The sequence below is a fragment of the Macaca thibetana genome, chromosome X, assembly GCF_024542745.1.
Source record: "Macaca thibetana thibetana isolate TM-01 chromosome X, ASM2454274v1, whole genome shotgun sequence".
NCBI lineage: Eukaryota > Metazoa > Chordata > Mammalia > Primates > Cercopithecidae > Macaca > Macaca thibetana.
In genome coordinates, this window is record NC_065598.1 from 93,874,238 (window position 1) to 93,894,762 (window position 20,525).

Sequence of the window (20,525 nt, forward strand, 5' to 3'; positions counted from 1 at the left end):
ACATTTTCATTTAAATTATTTCACAATACACAGGCAGAAACTTTCTTGCTAAGTATGAAACTGCCAAAACCAGGCTCTGTAAGTTCACACTTTGTAGAGGATGTTAATTGAAAGTGAAAACTCAAAACAATGCAGTTCAATTAAGCTCTTGAAGAAAACATGGAAATCACAAATCAAGTAGGCCCTGTGAAGAAGACAGAGATTTTACCACTTTAAGCTTTCTCTTTTCTTTGTCACATTTTTGAAGTGGGTTCTAAAAAAGTGTTTCTCACTAAGACCCTTCATGTTTTTGAAGGTTTTGGAAAAATGTCCCATGTTTTAAACTGATCATCACAAATTATCAATTAGATTTGTAGATACAGATGATTGACAGCTGTTCTATATACTATAAAATGCTGTGTAATAGACTATGATTGTTATGAAGATGACCTAATACATATATATATATATATTTGTTTTTTAATGACATAGTGTATATCATAGACATATGCTTACTATTTGTGCATGAAATCAAACAGGAGTTTGAAACATAAACAAAACTAGTAAGAAGAATGGTCTGACTCAGCCAATCAGAATTATAAATTATTTGTTTTGGTGATATTTGATGCAATGGCTATAATAGAACTTATCTGAAATATTATCGTGATTCAAAATGCCTTGAAATTTTCAACTTATTCTTGGAAACATTTTGGGAGTTCTGACTTCAAGTTTCATTTATTGTTAGTGGAGGAGTATGCATTCTTACATTTTGAATGGCCAGTTTTTTAGGTGTTGTTAACTAACAAAAACTATATCTCGTATGTGTAATAACACCGTAAGATTTATTTTCACAGCGGTTCACTAAAAATAGAAAGATTCAACAGCCAAGTGAGCTACATTAAAAAAAATTTATGTAACACTGAAAAAGTTTGGAATCCTCATTCGAAAGTTGAGCAGATCTGATGATTAAAATAAGTGTATTTCCTTCTAGATATTTGTATCAATTTTTCCATGCTATGGGCAAATAGGGTTTCCCCAGATACATTGTTTGAAATAAAGATTTTAGCACAAAATTGAGTTTAAAGTTCTGAAACTTATTTCAATTCTAACCCTAAAGAGGGAATTACCTCTCATAGCATACTGAAAAATGTGATCTAACTTTAGGAATAAGCAGCGAGATTTTAAATACTATTAATTAAATTTAATTCATTATATTTTCTTTAATATTCCTTGTTCCCACTACAAACACTTTTCTTGTTTTTAAGCTCCAGATCTTTTTTCTGCTGAAATCTAATTTACATAGAGTGAAAGATGCAGATATTAAGTGTATAGATCAGTTTTTTCAAATGCTTCCTGTAACTCACATACTCATATATATATAGAATACTCCCAACACCCCAAGAAAATTTTTTCTAACCATGTCCCAATTAATCCTTGACTGTCCCCCTGAAGCAACCATTGCTCTGATTTCTTTCACTATCGATTAGCTTTGCATGTTCTAGAATTTCATGTAAATCAAATCATATAGCAAGAGCTCTTTTGTGGCCATTTTCTTTTGATAAGCACAATGTTTTTCAGATTCATCCATGTTGTTGCATGTATCAAGAATTCATTCCTTTTCACTGTTGAGTAGAAGTCCATTGTATACACATCTCACAATTACTTTATTGTCCTGTTGACAGACATTTAGGTTGTTTTTAGTTTTTCCTATTTTGACTAAACCTGCTATGCATTTTCTTATATGAGGCTTTTTGTGGATGTATATTTTCATTTCTCTTGTGTAAATTTCTTGGAGTGAAACTACTGGGTCATAAGAAGGGTGTCTTAATCTGTTTGTGCTGCTAGAACAAAATACCATGGACTAGATAATTTAGAAACAATATAAATTTATTCCTCACAGTTCTGGAGGCTAGGAAAATAGGATTAAGGCACCTGCAGGTTTGGTGTCTGGTGAGGGCTACTCTCTGCTTCCAAGATGGTACCTTGTCACTTCATCCTCCAGGGGACAAATGTTGTATTCTCCCACGGCAGAAGGAATAGAAGGGCAAAAAGGGACAAATGCTAATTCCCTCCAGCCCTTTTATAAGGCTGATAATCCCATTCATGCGGACTATGCCCTCATAATTTAATCACCTCCTAAAGGCCTCACCGCTTATTACTATCACGTTGGCCACTAAGTGTCAATATATGAATTTTGAGGGACACTTTCAGATCATAGCAGAGGGTATATGTTCAACTTTATAAGAAACTGCTAAACTGTTTTCATAGTGGTTTAACATTTTATTTATCCACCAGCAGTGTTTGAGAGTGTCAGTTGTTCCATGTTTGCTGACCTTTGGTATAGTCAGTGTTTTAAATACCACCTCTTGCATCAGTGTGACCTGGATGTGAGACATGGAGTCAAAGTAGATCATTTCGGTGCTTTAAGATTTGACTGCTCTGCTGGATTTTGGACTTGCATGGGACCTGTAGCCCCTTCATTTTGGCCAATTTCTCCCATTTGGAGTGGGCGTATTTGCCCAGTGCCTGTACACCCATTGTATCTAGGAAGTAACTAACTTGCTTTTTATTTTACAGGTTCATAGGCTGAAGGGTCTTGCCTTGTCTCAATTGAGACTTTGGACTTGGACTTTTGGGTTAATGCTGGAATGAATTAAGATTTTGGAGGACTGTTGGGAAGGCATAATTGGTTTTGAAATGTGAAAGGGATATGAGATTTGGGAGGGGCCGGGGACAGAATGATATGGTTAGGCCTTGTATCCTCACCCAAATCCCATCTTGAATCATCATCTCCATAATCCCCACATGTCAAGGGAAAGAACAGGTGGAGGCAATTGAATCATGGGGGCAGTTTCCCTCATGCTGTTCTCATGATAGTGAGTTCTCATGAGATATGATGGTTCTATAAGGAGCTCTTCCCCCCTCGATCTGCACTTCTCCCTCCTGCCACCTTGTGAAGAGGGTGACTTGCTTCACCTTCACTTTCTGCCATGATTGTAAGTTTTCTGAGGCCTCCCCAGCCATGTGGAACCATGAGACAATTAAACCTCTTTCCTTTATAAGTTACCCAGTCTCACATATTTCCTTATAGCAATGTGAGGATGGACTAATACACCTTTCTTAGAGCTATGTGTTACAACTATATTCACCCCATCTGTAGTTTGACTATTCATTTTTTATTGTTATCTTCTAATGAAAAGAAGACTGATTTTCTTGAATTCCAATTTATCCTTTTTTTTTCTTTTTTAGTTAACAATTTCTGGATACTGTCAAGGAAATATTTTTCTACCACACCATTGTGAAGAGATTCTCCTATGTTTATTCCTAGATGATTTATAATTTAACTTTTATGTTTAGCTCTATGATTCTTGTAGAATATATGTGTATGGTATGAAGTAGGAGCTGTGTGTCATTGTTTTCAAATATGTGTCCAGTTATTCCAGCATCATTTGTTGAAATGACTTTCCTTTATCCATGGAATTGTCTTGGTACCTTTGTAAAATATCAACAGGCTCTACAAGTATGGATCTACTATAGTCTATATTATCTTCCATTGATTGATCTGTCTGTAGTTAACCTACTACCACACTGTCTTGGTAGCTGTACATTTATAATAAGCCTTGATATCAGATAGCATCAGTCTTCCAATTTTGTCTTACCTTTTTACAAGACAGGTTTGGCTGTTTTGGGTCATTTGCTTTTCCACATATATTTTAGAATTAGGTTCTCTTTTGGTTTAATACAAAAGGCTGCTGGGATTTCAATTAAGATTATGTTGAAACTGCAGATCAATTTTTGGAAAACTGACACCTTAACACTATTGAGTGTTCTGATCCATAAACACTGCCTGTCTTCGGTTATTTAGGTCTCCTTTAATTTTTCTCAGCAATGTGTTGTAGTTTTCAGTGTAGAGGTCTTGCGCATATTTAAATGAGTTTATTTCTAAGTATTTTATCCTATTGATCTTATTGCAAATGTTAATATTTTTAATTTCATTGTTAATTGTTGCTAATATATACATATAATTGCTTTCTGGATATTGCCTTGTATTGTATGACATTGCTAAATTCACTTATTAGTGCATGTGGCTTTTCTGTAGATTTCTTGGCATATTCCACATGCCAAATTGTGTCATCTTCATATACAGGCTGTTTAGTGTCTTCCTTTTCAATATTTTTGGTTTTTATTTTTTCCTTGCCTTATTTCACTGGCTAGGGCTTCCTGTAAAAGCAGACTTCCAGGACTTGTTTCCAATTTTAGGGGAGAAGCATTCAATCTTTTGCCACTGAGTTTGATACTAGCTATGTGTTTTGGTATATGTCTTTTGTCAAATTGAGGGACTTTCTCATTCTTGAGTTCTAACTATGAATGCATGTTGAAGTTTGTAAAATGCTTCTTCTGCATCTATTGAGGTGATCTTATAATTTTTTTCTTTTTTATTCTGTTTCAAGTGTTGAATTGCATTGACCTATTTTCTCCTGTTAGTCCAACCTTGAATTACTGAGATAAATCATTCTTGATCGCAATGAATTATTATTTTTCTATCTTGCTATATTCAATTTATGGATATTTTGTTGTTAAGGATAATTTGTATGTATATTTATAAGGAAAATTAGATTGTGGTTTTCTTCTAATGCCTTTGCCTCACTAATAGCAGGATAATACTTACCTTATAACATTAATTGGGAAATGTCGCTCTTCTATTTTCTGACAGAATTTATATAATATTAATATTATTCCTTGTTTAAATATGTACTGCAACTTACAATTAAAGCCATGTAGAAACATTTTAAATTACCACATCATCTTATTTGTTAGATATACATCAATTTCAATAATAAAATTATTGTATCAATCTTTGTAATTTGTCATTCAATTAATTTGTCCATTTTATCAAATTGTAACATTTATTGTCATCAAAATGTTCATAATACATCCCAATATCCTGGCAATATCTGTAGGATTTATAAAAATGTTCTACTTCCTTGTTTGTTATCGATAATTTGTGGGTTTTCCTAGAGTTTATTAAATTCAGGGGCTTTTCAAAAAATGACTTTTTTTGCTTTGATTTACTCTATTGTCTGTTCCTTTTCTGTTTTATTTATTTCAGCTCTAACTTTATAAGTCTTTTCTTCTACTTGTTTGAGTTTTAATTTAGTCCTCTTTTTCAGCTCATTTAGGGTACACTTAATTGATTTTTTTTTTCAAAATTTTATGTTAGATTTAGGGGGTATATGTGTAGGTTTGTTACCGTGGTATATTGCATGATGCTGAGATTGGAGGTATGAATGATCCCGTCACCCAGGTACTGAGACTAGTACCCCCAAAGTTTTTCAAACTTTGCCCCTCTCCCTCCTTCTCTGCTCTAGGAGTCCCCAGTTTCTATTGTTGCCATCTTTATTTCCATATGTACCCAATGATTAACTCCCACTTGTAAGTGAGAACATGTGGTACTTGGTTTTCTGGTTCTATGTTATTTCACTTAGGATAATGGCCTCCAGCTGCATCCATGTTGCTGCAAAGGACATGATTTCATTCTTTTTTTATGCTGCATAGTATTCCATGCTGTATATGTATTACGTTTTCTTTATCCAATTAACCATTGATGGGCACCAAGGTTGATTCCATGTCTTTTTGCTATTGTGAATAATACTGTGATGAATATGTGAGTTCATCTGTGTTTTTGGTGAAAGTACTTGTTTTATTTTGGATATATATCCAATAATGGGCTTGCTGGGCTGAGTTGAAAGTAGTTGCGTTTTAAATTCCTTGAGAAATCTCCAAACTGCTTTCCACAGGGACTGAACTACTTACATTCCCACCAATAGTGTGTAAGTGTTCCCTTTTCTCCATAGTCTATCCAGCATCTGTTATTTTTTGACTTTTAATAATAGTTATTCTGACTGGTGTGAGATGGTATCTCATTGTGGTTTTCATTTCCTTTTCTCTGATGATTAGTGATGAGGATTTTTTTCATATGTTTGTTGGCTGCTTGTATGTCTTCTTTTAAGAAGCGTCTTTTCATGTCTTTTTCACAGTTTTTAATGGCTTTATTTGTTTTTGCTCGTTGATTTAAGTTCCTTATAGATTCTGGAAATTAGACCTTTGTTAGATGCATAGTTTACAAATATTTTCTCCCATTCTATAGGCTGTCTGTTTACTCTGTTGATTGTTTCTTTTGCTATGCAGAAGACGTTTAGTTTACTTAGGTCCCACTTGTCAATTTTTGCTTTCGTTGCAATTGCTTTTGAGGACTCAGTCACAAATTCTTTCTAGAAGTCGATGTCCAGAATGCTGTTTCCTAGGTGTTCTTCGAGGATTCTTATAGTTTCAGGTCTTACATTTAAATATTTAATCCACCTCAAAATTAACTTTTGGGTATGGTGAAAAGTAGGGGTCCAGTTTCATTCTTCTGCATATGGTTAGCCAGCGATCAAAGCACCACTTATTGAATAAGGAGTCCTTTCCCCATTCCTATCAACTTTGTTGAAGATCAAATGATTGTAGGTTTGAGGCTTTATTTCTGCATTCTCACATTGGTCTATGTGTCTAATTTTGTACCAGTACCATGCTGTTTTGGTTGCTGTAGCCTTACAGGATAGTTTGAAGTCGAGTAATGTGATGCCTCCAGCCCTGTGGCTTTTGCTTAGGATCACTTTATCCACTCAAGCTCTCTTTTGATTTCACATGAGTTTTAGAATATTTTGTTCTAGTTCTGTGAAAAATGATGTTGGTAATGTTAGTAGTTTAATAGGAATATCATCGAAACTGACTGCTTTGGGCAGTATGGCCACTTTAATGATATTGATTCTTCCAGTCCATGAGCATGAAATGTTCAAACAAACATTTATTTCTCCCAGTTCTGGAGGCTGAGAAGTCCAAGATCAAGGTCCTGGCAGATTTGATGTCTAGTGAGGGCCTTCTTCCTCATAGACAGAACCTTCTCACTGTGTCATCACATGGTGAAAGGGGCTAGCTAGCTCTGTGAGATCACTTTTCTAAGGCCACTAAGACCAAACACAAAGGTTCCACCTTCATTACCTAATCACCTCCCAAAGATCACACTTTTTAATACCATGACCTGGGGTGTTTAGGATATCAACATACAAATTTTGAGGGGATACCCATTGAGGCCATCACAGATACAGTATTCTATAAATGTGAATTTTGTTACCTTGGTTGATAGTGTTATTCAAATAATGTATACATAATTGACTTTTTGTCTAGCTGTTCTAGTAATTATTGAGAGATTATCTCCAATAATTACTCCAACTACAATTGTTAATTTATCTATTTATTCCTATACTTCTCTCAGTTTTTCTTCATATATTTTGAAGTTCTGTTATTAAGTGCATATACATTTAAGAATTGTATGCCTTTTTGATATATTGACAGTTTTATCAACACGAACTATATCTTTTTTTCTTTAGTGATATTTGTGTTCCAAGGACTACTTTTTCTGATATTTTCATATCTGTTACAACTTTGTTATGGATGGGATTTGCATAGTATGGTAATTTATATTTTTTACTATAATCTTATCTTTGTCTTCAGGCTATTTATTATTTTTTGAAGCTCTGAGAGTCCAGCTTGTACTATTCCTTTCTTGTAGTTTCTTATAGTTCAGATCAACTTTATTTATTTGAAATTGTCTTTTAATTTACCCTGATTTTTGGAGGATATTTTCACTGGATATCAAATTCAAGATAAATAGTTTTTATTTTCCTAAATATTTAAATATGTCAGTTCATTTTCTTCTGTCTTGTATTGTTTCTGATGAACAATTAACATTCTTATTATTGTTCTTTATGTAGTATATCTTCTTTCTTTGTATTTGATTTCAAGTAATTGTATTGTGATGTCCATAGATGTGGTTTTCTTTGTGCTTACCTTGCTTGATATTTAGACTCTTGGATCTGTGGATTTATATTTTTCATAAATTTTGGAAAATTTTGGCCACTATTTTTTCAAACACTTATTCTGTCCCAATCCTTCTCTTATTCTGGGAAACCCATTATTTCTGTATTTGACTACATGATAGTATCACTCAGGTTACCGAAAATGTTTATTTTATTTTTTCAGCCTTTATTTCTTTCTGAGCTTTCATTTGTATAGTTTTGTTGCCTTGTCTTCAAGTTTATTGGTCTTTTCTTTGTTAGTGTTTAATCTGCTGTTAACCACATCTATTGTTTTTTATTTCAGTTTTGTGCTTTTCATTTATCAGATTTCCATTTGGTTCTGTTTTGATAGCTTCCTTTTTCCTGCTGAAATTTCTCCATCTTATTACTCATATGTCCTTTTCTTTAAAGCCTTGAATTTATTTATAATAGCTCTTTTAAGCTATTTTTTGCTAATTCTAACATCTATCTCATTTCTAGGTGATTTTTATTGATTGATTTTTTTTCCTTCATCATTTTGGGTCACATTTTCATGTTTCCTCAAATATCTGGTATTTTTTAAATTACATGTTAGACACTGTCAATGCTATAGTCTTAAATTTCTTTTGTTATAGTCCTTTAGGGCATATTGAATTTTTGTTTTGGCAGGTCATTAGTTGTGCATCAGCTGATTTCTTGAGGCTTGTTTTTAAGCTTCATTAGAGCAGATCTAAAGTAGTGCTTGTTCTAGAGTTGAAATAGCCTTGTACCTTAGATGTGATTTTTTCTCAAGTCTCATCAGAATGTTAACGTAATTCAGTAATGTTTCTTCTATCTGGTTGGTTATAACTTTAATGACTGCTAGTACTTCACAAACTTGAATCTCTATTCAGTTCCATTCATGGATCTTCAATAGTTGTTTTCCGCTATATATATATATCTTAGTATTCATCTTAATATTTATTGTGACCCTTTTGTAAATTTCTGGAGCCCCTTCATTGTTTAGTTTCCTCTTATCTGTTATTCTGCCTCAAAAAATTCCAGCCACCTACTCAGTACCTAACTCTAAACTCTATTTCTTCAGCTCAGCAAGACTGCCATGCTCTGGGCTCCACCTCCCTGTGATGCAATCTGGAAAGTACTTCTTGGTAGAAAGCTAGGGAAATAATTAGCCTCACCTCCTGTTTTTCTCTTCTGTCCCCCACTGTTACCTGTGCTGCCTATTTTGCAATACCTGGAAACTATTGTTTCATGTGGTTTTTCAAGTTTTATAGTTATTTACAGTAGAAGGGAAAGTCTAGCACTAAGTATGCCATCATGGCTAGAAATGGAATTACAGTCCCACCAAGTTTTCTAGCTTGAGCAATTTCAAACCTAAAGAAAAGTTGAAAGAAGAGCATGCATACACCTAACTTAAATTTACCAATTATCATCTTGCCAAATTTACTTCATCTATCTATTTTGTGTATATACTTATTATCTATTATTTTGCTGAACCATCTGAAAAAAAGTTTTAGATAGCATGAAACTTCATCTGTAAACATTTCAGTATGTGTCTCTTGAGAACAAGGAAGTTATCTTAAATAATTACAATACCAGTATCACATCCAAGAAATTTAACAGTGTTCAAAAAATATTGTCTAATAGTATATATTCAAACTCCCCCAGCTGTTCTTCCAAAGTCCTTTAGAGCTTTATTTTTAAACCTAGGATCTATTCAAGAATCACTTACTGTGTTTGAAACTTATATCTTTTTAGCTTCCTTTGATATGAAATAGCCCTCCTTGCCTTTTTGTTTTTTATAAAATTGACATTCTTAAAGAGTTCAGGTCATGTATGTCAGACTGTCTCCTCATGAATAGATTCAAGTTAAACATTTTTGGCAAAAAAAAAAAAAAAAAATTCATAGAGTTCCATATACTTTCCATTTGTATAATATGAACAGCCTATATGCTCAGTTCATTTATTTCCAAGTCATGCTAAGTCTGATAATTTGTTTAATGTTGTTCATACCAGAGTTTTTCAGTGTAAGGTATCTTTTCCTCTTTACAATCAATATGTAATCTGTGGGGTGATACTTTAAGACCATGTGATTGTCCTGTTCTCCAACATTCTTTCACCAAATTGTTTTAGATCCACTGATAATTATTACCTGAATCAGTTATTACATTGGGCATTACAAAATGGTGATTTTCCTAATTCCATAATTTCTTTACATTTATTATTTAAAATGGTTTTGTAATGAAGATGCTCACATTAGCTTTATCTTAGAAACATGTTTGAAACCTAACTAAATGATAAACTCAGGAAAAAAAAAATCCTTAGTATGTATTTTATTAGTGTCACTGATCCAGCACGACTCCCACCACTTTAGGGATTTAAATTCACTTCCCCAGTCAGGCACATTACTTTATAAAAATGATATAGAATGTTACTTCATCGAGAAAGTTCCCTCATGTCCTTTCCCAACCCATTCAATCCCCATCCCCTAGGGAAAACCACTGTTCTTGTTTTTCTCACCATAAATTAGTTTTTCCCATTGTAAAATTTCACACAAATGGAATAATATAGAACATTATATTTTGTGAAAGGCTTATTTCACTGATAAACATGTGTTAAAGATTTATCCATGCTGCATGTATCAATAGTTAGTTTCTTATCATTGCTGAATAGCATTCCTTTGTATTTACACACCAAAGTTTGTTCATTAAGTTTCCTATTAACAGCTTTGCTCTTTCCAGGTTTTTGCTATTATAAATAAAACTTTTATAAACATCATATCAACAGACTCTAGGGTGGTTCCCCCATGGACTTCAACTCCTGGTATTCATGTGCTAGTATTATCCACTCACTTTGAGCATAGGGAATTCCTGTGACTTGATTCTAACCAACAGAATATAGAAAAGGTGATGGAATATGACTCTCATAATTTTGCTATATACATGCCTATCTTGCTAGTAGACTCTTTCTAGAGACTCTGTCTCCCTAACTAGCTTGGAATAAGTAAGCAGCCACGTTGAGAAAACCACAGGGCAAGGAGATAAAGGCAACCTCTGGCCAACACTAAGCCAGAAGCTGGGACCCTCAGCTCCACAACTATACAAAGTGTATTGTTTAATTTTCATGTGTTCGTTTAGTTTCCAAAATTCCTCTTGTTACTGGTTTGTAGTTTTATTTCATTGTGGCCAGAGAATATGCTTGATATTATTTCAATTTTTAAAATATTTTCAGACTTGTTTTGTGACCTAACATATGGCCTGTCCTTGAAAATAATCCATGTGCTAAGGAAAAGAATGTGCATTCTGCAGCAGTTGGATGAAATGTTCTCTAAATATCTATTAGGTCCGTTTGTTCTATTGTGCAGATTAAGTCTGATGTTTCTTTGTTGAGTTTTGTCTGAGACATCTGTCCAATGGTGAAACTATGATGTTAGAATTTCCAGCCATTATTGTATTGGATTCTATCCCTCTCTTTAGGTCTAACGATGTTTGCTTTATATATTTGGGTGCTCCAGAGTTGGGTTCATGTATCTTTACAATCATTAAATCTTCTTGCTGAATTGGCCCCTTTATCATTATATAAGAGACCTTCTTTGTCTCTTCTTACAGTTTTTGTATTGAAATCTATTTGGTCTATGTATAGCTACTCCTGTTCTTTTTTGGTTTCCATTGGTATGGAATATCTTTTCCATCCCTTTATTTTCAGTCTTCCTGAAAGATAGTTATTAAAATTTGGTGTTCCAGGAGCAGGGAGATGAACGGCATAGGCTTCTATTCTGCCATCATGCTCCACCCCTCTATTAACTAATTTTTATTTTGGTTGTTAGTCTTTTTACAATTAACTTGTAGGATATATATATACACACACACACACACACACACACACATATATATACACACACACACACATATACACACACACACACACACACACACACACACATATATATATATATATATATATATATATATATATATATATATATCTCCTGAACACTGGTCTTTTGTGATTTGCAACTGTGTTCTTCCAGTATTTGGCTTGCTTATTCATTTTCTTAATTGTATATTTTGATGAGAATTTTACTTTAACTTTTATTTTAAGTTCAGGGGAACATGTATAGGTTTGTTACACAGGTGAACATATGTCAGGGGATTTGTTTTACAGATTATTTAATATCCAAGTATTAAGCCCAGTACCCGTAGTTATCTTTTCTGCTCCTCTCCATATTCCCACCCTCCTCCCTCAAGTAGACCCCAGTGTCTGTTGTTTTCTTCTTTGTGTTGATAAGGTCTTATCATTTAGCTCCCACTTATAAGTGAGGACATGCAGTATTTGATTTTCTGTATCTGAGCTTGTTTGCTAAGGATATAAGCCTCCAGCTCCATCCATGTCCCTGCAAAAGACATGGTCTCATTCTTTTTTATGGCTCCCTAGTATTCCGTGATGTATATGTACCACATTTTCTTTATCCAGTCTATCATCGATGGGCATTTAGGTTGATTCCATGTCTTTGTTACTGTGAGTAGTACTGCAATGAAGATACATGTGATGTGTCTTTATAATAGAATGATTTATAGTCCTGTGGGTATATATTCAGCAATATGGTTTGGCTGTGTCCCCACCCAAATCTTATCTTGAATTTTAGCTTCCATAATTCCCACGTGTTGTGGGAGGGACCTTGGGAAAGATTATTGAATCACGGGGGCGGTTTCCACCATACTGTTCTCGTGGTAGTGAATAAGCCTCATGAGATCTGATGGTTTTATAAGGAGAAGCCCCTTTTGCTTGGTTCTCATTCTGTCCCTTGCCTGCCACCAATATAAGGCATACCTTTTACCTTCCACCATGATTGTGAGGTCTCCCCAGCCACGTGGAACTGTGAGTCCATTAAACCACTTTTTCTTCATAAGTTACCCAGTCTTGGGTATGTCTTTATCAGCAGCATGAAAAATGGACTGATACACTCAGTAATCGGGTTGCTGGCTCAAAAGGTGTTTCTGCCTCTAGGTCTTTGAGGAATCACCACATTGTCTTCCATAATGGTTGAACCTATCTACGCTTCCATCAACAGTGGAAGTGTAAGCATTCCTTTTTCTCCAAAACTTCATCAGCATCTGTTATTTTTTGACTTTTTAATAATAGTTATTTTGACTGGTAGGAGATGGTATCTCATTGTGGTTTGATTTGCATTTCTCTAATTATCAGTGATGTTAAGCTTTTCATTATATGATTGTTGGTTACATGTATGTCTTCTTTGGAAAAATGTCTGTTCATGTCCTTTGCCCACTTTGTTATGGGGTTGTTCTTTTTTTTCTTGTAAATTTGTTTTAGTTCCTTACAGATGATGGACAGTAGACCTTAGTCAGATGCATAGTTTGCAAAAATTTTCTCCCATTCTGTAGGCTGACTGTTTACTCCATTGCAAGTTTCTTTTTCTACGCAGAAGCTCTTTAGTTTAATTAGGTCTCATTTGTCAATTTTTGCTTTTGTTTCAATTGCTTTTGGCATTTTTTGTCATGAAATCTTTGCCCATGCCTATGTCCTGAGTGGTATTGGCTAGGTTTTCTTCTGGGGTTTTTATAGTTTTGGGGTTTACATTTAAGTGTTTAATCCATCTTGAGTTAATTTTTATATATGGTGTAAGGAAGGGGTCCAGTTATGATTTTCTGCATATGGCTAGCCAGTTATTCCAGCACCATTTATTGAACAGGAAATCCTTTCCCCATTGCTTGTTTTTTGTAAAGTTTGTCAAAGTTCAGATAGTTGTAGGTTGTGGTTTTGTTTCTGAGTTCTCTATTCTGTTCCATTGGTCAATGTGTTTGTTTTTCTACCAGTATCATGCTGTTTTGGTTTGAAGTCAGGTAATGTGATGCTTCCAGTTTTCTTCTTTTTGCTTAGGATTGCCTTGGCTATTTTGGCTCTTTTTTGGTTCCATATGAATTTTAAAATAGCTTGCTCTAGTTCTGTGAAGAATGCCAATGGTAGTTTAGTAGGCACAGCATTGAATCTATAAATTGCTTTGGGAAGTATGGCCATTTTCATGATATTAATACTTCTTATCCATGAGCGTGAAATGTTTTTCCATTTTTTGTGTCATCTCTGATTTATTTGAGCAGTGATTTGTAGTTCTCTTTGTAGTGATCTTTCACCTCCATAGTTAGCTGTATTCATAGGTATTTTGTTATTTTTTGGCAATTGTGAATGGGAGTTTGTTTCTGATGTGGCTCTTGGCTTGACTGTTGTTGTTGTATAGGAAGGCTTATGATTTTTTGCACATTGATTTTGTATCCTGAGACTTTGCTGAAGTCACTTATCAGCCTAAGAAGCTTTTGGACTGTGACTATAGGGTTTTCTAGATATAGGATCATGCCATCTGCAAACAGGGTTAGTTTGACTTCCTCTCTTCTTATTTGCATTCCATTTCTTTCTTTCTTTCTCCTGCCTGATTTCCCTGACCAGAATTTCCAATACTACCTTGAATAGGAGTGGTGAAAGAGGATATACTTGTCTTGTGCTGGTTTTCAAGGGGAATACTTCCAGCTTTTCCCCCTTCAGTATGATGTTGGCTGTGGGTTTGTCATATATGGCTTTTATTATTTTGAGGTATATTTCTTCAATACCTAGCATATTGAGAGTTTTCAACATGAGTAGGTATCGAACTTTATCAAATGCCTTTTTTGCATCTCTTGAGATAATCATGTGGTTTTTGTCTTTAGCTCTGTTTATATGATGAATCACATGTATTGATTTGTGTATGTTGGATGAACCTTGTATCCCAGGGATAAAGCCTACGTGATTGTGGAGGATGGGGTTTTTGATGTGCTGCTGAATTTGCTTTGCCAGTGTTTTGTTGAGGATTTCTGCACTGATGTTCATCAAGGATATTGGCCTGAAGTTTTCCTTTTTTGCTGTATCTCTGCCAGGTTTTGGCATCAAGATGATGCTGGCTTCATAGAATGAGTGAGTGAGAAGTCCCTCCTCCTCAATTTTTTGGAATAGTTTCAGTATAAATGTGTATTAGTCTGTTCTCATGCTGCTATAAAGTACTACCCAAGATTGGGTAATTTATAATGAAAGCAGTTTAATTGACTCCCAGTTCCACACTGCTGGGGCTGCATCAGGAAACTTACGATCATGCCGGAAGGGGAAGCAAACATTTCCTTCTTCACATGATGGCAGGAAGGAGATAATGAGAGCCCAGCAAAGGGGGAAGACCCTTTTAAAACTATTAGATATCATGAGAACCTGCTCACTATCATGAGAATAGCATGGAGGAAACCACTCCCATGATTCAATTACCTCCCACTGGGTCCCTCCAATGACATGTGGAGATTATGAGAACAACAATTGCAGATGAGATTTGGATGAGGACACAGTAAAACCGTATCATTTCACCCCCGGCCCCTCCCAAATCTCACGTCCTCACATTTCAAAACACAATCATGCCTTTTCAACAGTCTCCCAAAATCTTAACTCATTCTGGCATTAATTAAAAAATCCAAATCCAAAGTCTCATCTGAGATAAGGCAATTCTCTTCCACTTATGAGCCTGTAAAATCATAGTTACTTCCTAGATACAATGAGGGTACAGACATTGGGTAAATGCACCCATTCAAAATGGGAAAAATTGGCCAAAACAAAGAAACTACAGGCCCCATGCAAGTTCAAATTTCAGTAGGGCAGTCATTAAACCTTAATGTTCCAAAATGGTCCCCTTTGACTGCATGTCTAACATCCAGGGCATGCTGATGCAAGAGGTGGGCTACCACAGCCTTGGGCAACTCTGCCCCTGTGGCTTCACAGAGTACAGACCCCTCCTGACTGCTTTCATGGGATGGGATTGAGTGCCTGTGGATTTTGCAGGCACATGGTGGAAGCTGTTGGTGGATCTACCATTCTGCGGTCTGGAGGACCGTGGCCCTTTTCACACAGCTCCACTAAGGAGTGCCCCAGTGTGGACCCTGTGGAGGCTCTGAACCCACATTTTCCTTCTGCACTGCCCTAGCAGAGGTTCTCCATGAGACCTCTGCCTCTGCAGCACACTTCTGCCTGCACATCCAGGAGTTTCCATACATCCTCTGAAATCCAGGAGGAGGTTTCCAAACCTCAATTATTGACTTCTGTGCACCTGCAGGTTCAATACCACATGGAAGCCAAGGTGTGGAACTTGCACCCTCTGAAGCCATGGCTCGAGCTATACTTTGGTCTCTATTAGCCATGGCTGGAGCAGCCGGGATGCAGGCACCAAGTCCTTAGGCTGCACACAGTAGGGGGGTGCTGGGCCTGTCCTAGGAAACCATTTTTCCCTCCTAGGCCTGTAGACCTGTGATGGGAGGGGCTGTTGCTAAGGTCTCTAACATGCCCTGGAGATATCATCCCTATTGTCTTGGTGATTAATATTCAGCTCATGGTTACTTATACAAATGGGGTCTGCAACTGGCTTGAATTTCTTCCCAGAAAATGGGTTTTTATTTTCTATCACATCATGAGGCTACAAATTTTCCAAACTTTTATGCTCTGCTTCCTCTTAAACACTTTTCTGCTTTTCTTTCACTAAATACCCTAAATCATCTCTCTCAAGTTCAAAGTTCCACAGATCTCTAGGGCAGGGGCAAAATGCCACTAGTCTCTTTGTTAAAGCCTAACAAGAATCATGTTTGCTCCAGTTTTCAAAAAGTTCCTCATCTCCATCTGAGACAACCTCAGCCTGGACTTCACTGTCCATATCACTATCAGCATTTTCATCACAACCATTCAACAAGTCTCTAGGAAGTTCCAAACTTTCCCACATCTTCCTGTCTTCTGAGCCCTCCAAGTCTCTAGGAAGTTCCAAACTTAATCACATTTTCCTGTTTTCTTCTGAGCCCTCTAAACTGTTCTAACCTCTGCCTGTTGACCCAGTTCCAAAGTTGTTTCTACATTTTTAGATATCTTTACAGCAGTGCCCTAACTCTCTGTGGCACCAATTTACAGTATTAGTTCATTCTCTCACTGCTATAAGGGACTGCCCAAGACTGGGTAATTTACACAGGAAAGAGGTTGAATTGACTAATAGTTCTGCATGGCTGGGGAAGCCTTAGGAAATTTACAATCATGGTGGAAGGGGGAGCAAACACATTCTTCTTCACATGATGGCAAGAAGGAGAAGAATGAGAGTCAAGCAAAGGGGGAAGCCCCATATAAAACCATCAGATCTTCTGAGAACTTACTCACTATCATAAGAATAGCATAGGGGAAACCACCTCCATTTTATTACCTCTTACTGGGTCTGTCCCACAACATATGGGGATTATAGGAACTATAATTCAAGATCAGATTTGGGTGAGGACATAGCCAAACCATATCAGAATGGTACCAGTTTTTCTTTGTACATCTGGTAGAATTCATCTGTGAATCCATCTGGTCCTGGGCTTTTTGTTGTTGTTGTTGTTGGCAAGCTACTTATTACTGCCTCAGTTTCAGAGCTCATTATTTGTCTGTTCAGGGTTTCAGTTTCAGAGCTCATTGTTTGTTCAGGGTTCAGTCTTGGGAAGATATATGTGTCCAGGAATTTATCCATTTCTTCTAGATTTTCTAGTATATGTTCATAGTGGTGTTCATAATAAAATCTGATGGTTGTTTCTATTTCTGTGGGGTCAGTGGTACTATCCTCCTTGACATTTCTGATTGTGTTTATTTGAATCTTCTCCTTCTTTTATTAGTCTAGTTAGCAATCTATTTTATTAATTTTTTCAGAAAAATGGCTCTTGGATTAGTCGATCTTTCAAATGGTTTTTCATGTCTCAATCTCCTTCAGTTCAGCTCTGATTTTGGTTATTTCTTGACTTCTGCTAACTTTGGGATTTGTTTGCTTTTGGTTCTCTTATTCTTTTAGTTGTGATGTTAGGTTGTTAATTTGGGATCTTTGTAAATTTTTGATGTGGGCATTTAGTGCTATAAATTTCCCTGTTAATACTGCCTTAGCTGTGTCCAGAGATTTTTGTATGTTGTATCTTTTTTTTAATTAGTTTCAAAGAAAGTCTTGATTTCTGCCTTAATTTTATTATTTACCCAAAAGTCATTCAGGAGCAAGTTATGCAATTTCCATGTAACTGTATAGTTTTGAGTGAATTTATGAGTCTTGATTTCTAATTTGATTGCACTGTGGTCCAAGAAACTGTTCGCTATGATTTCATTTCTTTGGCATTTGTGGAGGAGTGTTTCAACTATGTGATCAATTTTTGAGTATATGCTATGTGGTGATGAGAAGAATGCATATTCTGTTGTTTTGGGATGGAGAGTTCTGTAGATATCTATCAGGTCCATTTGATCCAGTGCTGAGTTCATGCCCTAAATATCTTTGTTAATTTTTTATCTCATGGTCTAATATTGTTAGTGGCATGTTAAAGTCTCCCACTATTATTGTTTGGTGTCTAAGTCTTTTTGAAGGTCTCTAAGAACTTGCTTTATGAATCTGGGTGCTCCTGTGTTGGGTGCATATATATTTAGGATTGTTAGATTTTCTTGTTGAATTGAATCCTTTACTACTATGTAATGCCCTTCTTTTTTCTTTTGTAATCTTTGTTGGTTTAAAGTCTGCTTTGTCAGAAACTAGGATTGCCGCCCCTGCTTTTTTCTGTTTTCCATTTGCTTAGATTTTTCTCCAACCCTTTATTTTGAGCCAATGTGTATCATTGTATGTGAGGTGGGTCTCTTGAAGATAGCATAGCAATGGGTCTTGGTTCTTTAGCTTGCCACTCTGTGTCATTTAATTGGGAGTATTTAGCCCATTTCCATTAAAAGTTAGTACTGATATATGTGGATTTGATACTGTCATCATGATGTTAGCTGGTTATTTTGCTGACTTGTTTATGTCATTGCTTTATAGTATTACTGCTCTATGCACTTCAGTGCATTTTTGTAGTGGCTCATAATGGCCTCTCCTTTCTATATTTAGTGTTTTCTTCAGGAGCTCTTGTAAGGCAGCTTTGATGGTAACAAATTCCCTCAGCATTTGCTTGCCTGAGAAAGATCTTATTTCTCCTTCACTTATGAAGCTTAGTTTGATCGGATATGAAATTCTTGGTTGGAATTTATATTCTTTTAGAATGCTGAACACTGGCCCCCAGTGTCTTCTGGCTTGTAGGGTTTCAGCTGAGATGTTTGCTTTTAGTCAAATAAGCTTCCCTTTGTAGGTGACTTGACTTTTCTCTCTACTATCCTTTTACATTTTTTCTTTCATTTTGACCTTGGAGAATCTGATGATTATGTGTCTTGGGGATGAACTTCTCAAGAAATGTCTTACAGGGGGTCTCTGTATTTCCTGAATGTGAATGATGTGAATGTTGGTCTCTCTAGCTAGGCTGGGAAAGTTCTCATGAATGATATCCTGAAATATGTGTTCCAAGTTGGTTTCATACTCTCCATCTCTTTCAGGGACACGCATCAGTAGTAGATTTGATCTGTTTACATAATCCCATATTTTTAGAGTTCTTTTTATTTCCTTCTCATTCTTTTTTTTTCTATTCTTGTCTGCCTGTCTTATTTTAGAAAGGCAGTCTTCAAGCTCTGAGATTCTTTCCTCTATTTGGTCTCTTCTGCTATTAATTCTTGTGATTGCATTATGGGATTCTTGTGGTGTGTTTTTCAGATCTGTCAGATCAGTTACATTTTTCTCTATGCTGGCTATTTCATCTGCCAGCTCCTGCAATGTTTTATCATGATTTTTAGCTTCCTTGCTTTGGGTTACAACATACTCCTATAGCTTAGTGAACTTTGTTCCTATCCATATTCTGAATTCTACTTCCATCATTTCAGCCATCTCAGCCTCAGCCTAGTTCCAAACCCTTGCTGGAGAGGTGATGCGTTCATTTGAAGGAAAGAAGGTACTCTGGCTTTTTGAGTTTTCAGCGTTCTTGTGCTGATTCTTTCTAATCTTTGTGGGCTTATCTACCTTCAGTCTTTGAGGTTGTTGACCTTTGGAATTTTTTTTTTTCTTTTATCCGATTTGATGAGCTTGAGGGTTTGATTATAGTATAAGGTGGATTCAGCCAACTGGTTTCATTTCTGAAAGATTGAACGGGCCAATGTTCAGCTCCCAACTCCTGGACTGTGTGCTGTAACTCTAGGGGACTTGTATTGGACCCTGACTTTGTTCTCTGGATACTCCAGGTTTGGAGTCTACTGCACTGTGGGGATTGAGGTGCAGCAGTTGCAGCCAAGTGTTAGTGGATTCAGAGGTGCCCAACTCCCTGTGGGCATTCACTAGAGTAGGCATTCCTCTCCATGAGAGCCACACACATTATCGGCAGTTGCGTGTGAGGAGTGGGGCGGCCCTTGCTGGAGACTGTTTGTGCTGTTGCACTGGAGGTGTTGTTGGCTTAGGGTGAAGTCCTGGCCAGTGCAGGTCTGGTGCCTCTTCTGAGCCCTACAAGCAAGAGTTATTACTCAGGGTGTGGGAGGATCCCCTGTTCTCTGAACAGTGTTAGCGCAAGAGCAGGGCACTGGCAGGGGTTGGGCTTGCTGGATTTGTGCCCGCCAAGGCTCTGTCTGCAGTGGCAGTCTGTGGGGGTCGGGGTGCATACTGCAATCCCGTGTGTTGGTGGGGCAATTAAAGTAAAACTCGTGCAGACACACACCAGCAATGTGATGTGGGGAGCTGCTGTGGGCTCAGGGGATGCTGCAATATGG